At 44.8% G+C, this 7,048-nt stretch overlaps 1 protein-coding gene across 1 annotated transcript in view; it reads right to left on the minus strand.

Moving 5' to 3' along the window:
- The window catches only part of JAK1 (Janus kinase 1), a 1,643,095-nt gene that overhangs the window by 226,633 nt on the left and 1,409,414 nt on the right, over window positions 1-7,048 (minus strand). The gene's annotated exons all lie outside the window — the stretch shown is intronic.

Here is a 7,048-nt window from a genome sequence, read left to right on the forward strand (position 1 = left end):
TTTTGTACCTACCATAAATGTAGATGTCCGATAGGTATGCATCTGCAGTCCTTACATATGGGTTGTCCTGCCTCAGGCAGCCCCTCGGTCAGCCGGATTCCAAAGTCTGGGTCCGGCGTCGGCTGTTGTCGCCTCCATCCCGACGTCAGAGCGCCTGGGATATAAAAGCGTCAGCCGATGCCATCTTCCTCAGTTTTTCTTGCCCCAGATGCCAGTTGCCCTCTAAGTAAGGCTAAATTTGGATAAATGAAAAATTCCAGACATGCACAGCAATAAAAAACAAATACACCATAAAAGATAACCCCAGCTAGCTAAAAAAGAGGGATAGATATCCAAAATATACCACAGAGGGGTAGGAGGGAGGGAAATCCTGACTGCAGATGCATACCTATCGGACATCTACATTTATGGTAGGTACAAAACTGTACTATGTCCTTCAAGGATGCATCTGCAGTCCTTACATATGGGTAGAATACCATAGCCAAGCTGGGGGAGGTAGGACCTAAGAAAAGGATGGTGTAGCTAACATGCCCTGCAGGACTGCAGTAGCAAAGCCTGCTCTGGATCTGGAATACAAGGGCAAATTGTAATGCTTGGAAAATGTATGCACGGAGCTCCATGTAGCAGCTTCTAAAATGTCCTTTGTAGCCACCCCTCTTAAGAAGGCTGTGGAGGTGGCTGTTGCTCTGGTGGAATGAGGCCTAATGTTAGCTGGCACAGCTTTTCCATGAAAGGAGTAACAGAACCGAATGCAATTTCCTATCCATTTTGAAATTGCCTGTTTGGAAATTGCTATTCCTTGTACACCAGCAGCATATGCTACAAAGAGTTGGTCAGTTTTTCTGTAAGTCTTAGTTCTGTCCAAGTAATATCGCAACTGTCTGTGGATGTCCAAAGTATGCAGAAGTTTTTCTCCTTTATTTTGTGGATTTAGAAAGAAGGTAGGCAGGTGAACAGCTTGGTTCAGTGAAACCCTGGATACCACCTTCGGCATGAATGAAGGATTGGTTCTCAAAGAGAGTCTGTCCTGATGAAAAATGAGAAATGGCTGGACTGTCATGAGGGCCTGTAACTCAGATACTCTTCTCGCTGAGGTTATGGCCAGGAGGAAGGCAGTCTTCCAAGACAGGAATTGTAGTTCTGAAGATGCTGCTGGTTCAAAGGGAGGAAGAGTTAATTTTTCCAACATGAAGCTAAGGTCCCATGTAGGCACTGGTGGTTTCCTTGGAGGGTTGATGTTTTTTATCCCTCTTAAAAACTGTCTTAGCAGAGGATGAGAGAATACAGGTGGGTCAGTGTTGTACTCTGCTGAGATTGCTGAAGCATGGATCTTTATGGAGGAATAAGAAAGGCCATTATGGAGCATTTCAGCCAAGTATTCTAGAATATGTGGAATGCTCACGATTGTCGGATCTTGACCCTTTGTGGTGTTCCAGGTACGAAATCTTTTCCATTTTGCTGAATATGCTTTTCTTGTGGAAGGCCGCCGGGCTTCCATGATGATATCCTGTACCCTCTTGGATAGTTTATCCTGGCGAGGAGTCAAGGTATTCTCCAGGCTGTCAGCTGCAAGGTTTTTAGACTGGAGTGCAGAGTCTTGTAATTGTGCTGTGTCAGAAGAAGTGGCCATTGTGGTAGAGGCCAAGGTTTCGTGCGTGACATGCTCCTTAACAGTGGGTACCAGTGTAGTCTTGACCAGTCCGGGGCTATCAGGATTACTTTTGGTTGCTCTATCCTGATCTTCAGTAAGACCTTGGTCATTAATGGAAGAGGTGGGAATGCATATACTGTTAGAGTATTCCAGTTGAATGAGAGGGCGTCCACTTTCCATGCTTGAGGATGGTATGTCCTTGTGCAGAATTTCCTCAGTTGATGGTTGTGGTGGGAGGCAAAAAGATCTATGTCCGGCGTTCCCCATGCATGTGTAATCTGGAGAAATATATCTGGGTGCAACATCCATTCATGTGGATCCATGATGTCTCTGCTCAGGCTGTCCGCCAGAACATTGTCTTTTCCTGGTACGAACTGGGATTGTAGTTCTATATTGAGTTTCAGGGAAAGGTCCCACAGATTCATCGCCAGCCTGCAAAGAGGGTATGAATGGGTACCCCCTTGCTTGTTTATGTACCACATAACTGTGGTATTGTCTGTCTTTATTAACAGGTGACCTTGGTACAGGAAGAGCATGAAGTGCTCGATGGAATGTATCACTGCCAGCATTTCGTTTTGGTTGATGTGCAGATGCAATTCCTTTTGTGTCCATTGCCCTTGAATGCATCTGCCTTCCATGTGAGCTCCCCATCCATGGTCTGAGGCATCCGTTGTAATGGTTTGGCTGATATGTGGCTTGCTGAAAGGCAGGCCCATGTTTGACTGGCTTGCTTTTGCCCACCACAGGAATTCCTTGTGAAGGCAAGGAATGAGGGGGATCAAAGTTTCTAGACTGTGACTGTGCTGAGACCATAGACTCCTTAGGTACCATTGTAGTTTCCTCATATGCAGCCTTGCTTGTGGAATCAGAAGAATGCAAGATGCCATGAATCCCAGGGCCTGCAGGATTTTCCTTGCAGTTAGCTGGGTTTGTGTTGTCAGATTTCTGAAATAATCCGGTAGTTGTGCTTGGTTTTCTTCTGTGAGAAAAGCCATCTGGGTGTTTGCATCCAGTTTTGCACCCAGGAAAATTATTCGTTGGGATGGAACAAGTCTTGATTTCTGAATGTTGACTGTGTATCTCAAGGCCTGTAGTAGTCGGATGACATAGTTTAAGTGTTCTACCAGTGTTTGCTGGCTGTCCGCTTGTATGAGGCAGTTGTCCAGGTATGGGTAGATTTGAATCCCCTGAAGTCTGCAATGTGCAACTACTGATGCCAGGCATTTCGTGAATACTCTGGGTGCAGTAGATAAGCCAAATGGCAATGCTGAGAATTGATAATGCTCTGAACCTGCAAGAAATCTGAGGTGTCTTCTGCAACTTTGTCTGATAGGGACATGCAGGTATGCCTCCTTGAGGTCCAGAGTTACCAGCCAGGACCCCTTGCCCAGCATGGGAAGGAGTTGCTGTAAGGTCAGCATCTTGAATTTTGGCATGATGAGGTAAGTATTCAGTGCAGACAAGTCCAGTATTAGTCTCCATTGCTTTTCTTTTCTTGGAACAAGGAACAGTCTGGAATAAAATCCTTGGCCTTGTTCTAAGAGGGGAACCCTTTCTATTGCCCTCATTTGAAGTAGCTTGGAAATTTGTTTGAAAGCCTCTGCCCTTTGGTTTGGTGGCAGGTTTGGCATGCCTTGTCTTTTTGGTAATGTATGAAAATGGAATCTGTATCCTTTGTCTATTATTTGCAGTATCCATTTGTCCTTTGTAATACTGTGCCAATTTTTTGAGAATAAAGATAGCTTTCCGCCCAAAGGTGCTTCCAATTGAGCCCTGGTTGGCGGGGTCATAGTCAAGTCATTGAGATGGTCCTTGTGTAGTAGTTGTAGGTCCTGCCGTACCTCTCTGGTTTGGAGGCTGCCATTGACGTCCTCTGTAGGAGCCTCGAGCTTGCCCTCTACCTCTGGCACGCCTGTTTCTGCCTCTTGGAAATCTGTCTGTGTCCGGAAAGGACCAATTCTTAGAAGGCCAATTTCTGCTGAATCTTAGTGGCTGGACCTGTAGGAAATCTTTGACTGTTTGTACTGATTTAGCCTTTTCCTCAAATTTCTTTAAGACCTCTTGAGCCGTGGAGCCAAATAAATTTTGTTTTTCCAGCGGAGCATCCAGAAGCTTTGCTTTAACATGATCTGGCAGTGTTTGTTCCTTCAGCCAAGCATGTCTACGTATGACTGCACCTGTCATTGCTGACCTACATGAAGCTTCCAATGCATCATAACCACACTGCAAGAAATGGTTACTAACCTGCTGGGAGTTATGTACCAGATCCTGAAGTGCCCTGCAATCTAGGGGTTCAGGTGAAGAAAGTTTTTTATGCAATTCTTCTAACAAATACTCTTGGTACTGTATCATATGGAATTGACAATTTAATGCCCTCATAGAAAGAGTGGAAGAAGTATACACCTTTTTACCCCATCTCTCTAAAGCCCTGGACTCCCTTTCAGAAGGGAGTGGGTTTTTAGTAGTGGTGGTTGCAACCCCTTTAGGGCCCTGGAAAATAGTTTCTGGGTCAGCAGAGTGGCCCTAGTAAAGGAAATGATGCGAGTCCGGGACCCTGTAGTACCTATCGGGTTTGACAGGAGCCGGAGGAAGGGAGTCAGGGGAAATACTAGACTCAAGAGTACACATCATCAATGACATTTAAAACCGGAGGAACAGCCAAAGGTCTATGTTGAGGTAAATGCAAAAAAGTTCTTAATCTCTTCCTGGAGTCAGAGAATTCCTGGCCCTGCCATTTGAAATGCTCTCTCATGGAGTGGAGGGTCTCCCCAAAGGACAACTCTTCAGGAGGGAGGCGGGGTATAGATTCCTCTGCATCAGAATCCTCGTAGGCCGTAAAGGCCTCCTACTGGTAGTCTGATAGGGCAGAGTCATCTGAGGCCTCATCAGAAGACTGGGGATCTGTCTGCTCAACCCTGGGCCTTTTGTCTTGAGGAGGTTGAGAGCCCCTGTCCGGATGTGGCTAAGAGCCCCTAATTAGGGAAATAAGGTCCTCAGCTAAACTTAAAATCTGTGAACCGGTAGTGGATCCCTGAGGAATAGAATAGTCTTGGGAGGGAGAGATTTTGGCTGTTTAGCAGCTTTAGCACGTGTAAATGCCTTAATGGACATAGATACAGGAGGCCTGGCTGCCCCACGTGCTGGAGTAGTCTTATCTAGAGAAATGGTGTTGGATATTTCCAGAGCACCGGTTTCAGTAGGAAATTCTATAACCAACTCAGAGGTGGCCTCCGGGGCCGAGATTGTCGGTTGTGCGATATGGTCGGTCGGAAGCACCGAGGATTCGGTTTCGGCAGAGACCGAGACACTTGCGGTAGGCCTGGGCGTGGTTTCGGCCGAAACCACGGACCGCGTGTGTCGGTCCTTGTCCTTCTGTTTTTTGGGTAAATGAGGAGTCGGAAGCTCTGACGGCATAGTGTAACAGTATTTTTCCCAAAAAAATTCCTCTGCGGACTCCGCCCGACGCCTAAGAGTGCGTCTATTGAAAGAGGCACAGGCTGCACAGGCCGAGATGTCGTGGTCTGGGCCTAGGCAGGGTAGGCAGTAAGAGTGGAAATCCTTATGAGGTATTTGTTTCCCACAAGATAAACAATTATTAACTTTAACCGTTTGATCTGACATCGGCTGAGGCAAGAAAGAGTCCCCAACGGGGTACTTAGCTTTTTGAAGTCTTCGGTTAGCTGAAATCTCAGGAGCTGGCCGACCGGCACTTGCGAACTGCTTCTGCGTCGGGCACTGCGCGGCAAGAAAGACTGAGGAAGATGGCGTCGGCTGACGCTTTTATATCCCAGGCGCTCTGACGTCGGGATGGAGGTGACAGCTGACGCCGGACCCAGACTTTGGAATCCGGCCGACTGAGGGGCTGCCTGAGGCAGGACAACCCATATGTAAGGACTGCAGTTGCATCCTTGAAGGACATCAGTAAATTATGTACTCTCATATGAATTGGTTCAGCAATATCCATATTTATGGGGACATAATAAAATGAGTACTTAGGAGTATGGATTAAAAGTATTCCAGAGTGGCAGCTAAGGATATGTGGGGAGAGACTAAACAAAAGATAATACAAAAACTGAGAAAATAGAAGCTCTGTTATATGGATACTGATAGTAAGAAAGAAGCAGTTAGGCTTGAACATAGATTAGGCACATTTTTATCAACACCAGGAGAAGCTGTGGATAGCAATTAATAAAGAGCTGAAGGATTTTATCTGGGAAGGGAAGACGGCAAGAGTAAAGTGGGATAATCTTATTCTTCCAATAGAACAGGGAGGATTGGGATTATCTGACTTGAAGGAGTATTTCAGAGCAACACAATTAAAGCTCCTTTACATAGCATAAGTAGAAAACTATAATTGAAAGTGGAAGGAGATGATGAAGGGGGGGGGGGAAGCTCAAGAAACAAGGAAAGACTAGGATTTTGGATGCAGACCTTTGCAGAGAATAGCAATAATCACACAGATATTATATTCATAAAGTAGAAAGTATTCTAAGAACTAAACTAGCACAGGAAGGGAGAAAGGAGATTCTACCAATAGGGATGAATGCAGTTAGGGATACAGACAATAGGGCAAGACAGGGCTGAAATTTATTGGAGAAAATTGGCAAAGGAACTAAGGTATTGGCAGCAAATAACTAGAGAGGGAAAAGTAATAGAATGGGAAGACACGAAAAACTTATTTAGACTGCAGTTTCCAGACTGCCTTCCCTATCAAGGACTGATATCAGAGTATAGGCAAAGAAAAAGAAACAGGGGGGGTCCTAAATGAAAGACCAGCAATGGTAGAGTTTTTAGTACAATCTAGAATAGAAGCTGTCATTAATAAATGAATAATTAGTATACCATATAGTTATCGTGTAGTATTTTATAAGAATCAGAGGAGTTTAGAAAGGCTTGGGAAGAGAGATTGAAAAAGCAACTCACAAAGAAACAATAGCAGGATATATGTATGTCACCCACATATGCAACAAAGTCTAGAAGATTTAGGATCTTTGCTTGGAAGTGTTTGCATAAGTATTTATATACCCAAAGTAGACTCCACAGAATTTTTCCTCACGTAGACAGCAAAAGTTGGAGGTGTGATGGGGAAGAAAGAGGTAACTGGGAACATAATTTCTAGCAGTGAAATGAGTTAGCAGACTTTAAAGATTGCCTGCTCACTGCTCTATCAGTGATGCTGGGTGAAAAAATTGGTGTAACTAAGGAAATTATTTTTTTGAGCTATGATACAGAACAGGACTTGCCTAGACAGAGCAAGGCCTTGCTGAGTCTAATTATGATGGGTGCCAAAAAAAGCAATTACTAGAAAATGGAAATCAAAGTCAAAACCAACTTTACTAGAAGCAAAGATAGTAAGAGATAAAACAACTGGAACTGGGATTTTTAGAAAAGGGTATG

Source organism: Protopterus annectens, chromosome 10.part0 (assembly GCF_019279795.1).
Source record: "Protopterus annectens isolate FY-2018-M chromosome 10.part0, PAN1.0, whole genome shotgun sequence".
NCBI lineage: Eukaryota > Metazoa > Chordata > Ceratodontiformes > Protopteridae > Protopterus > Protopterus annectens.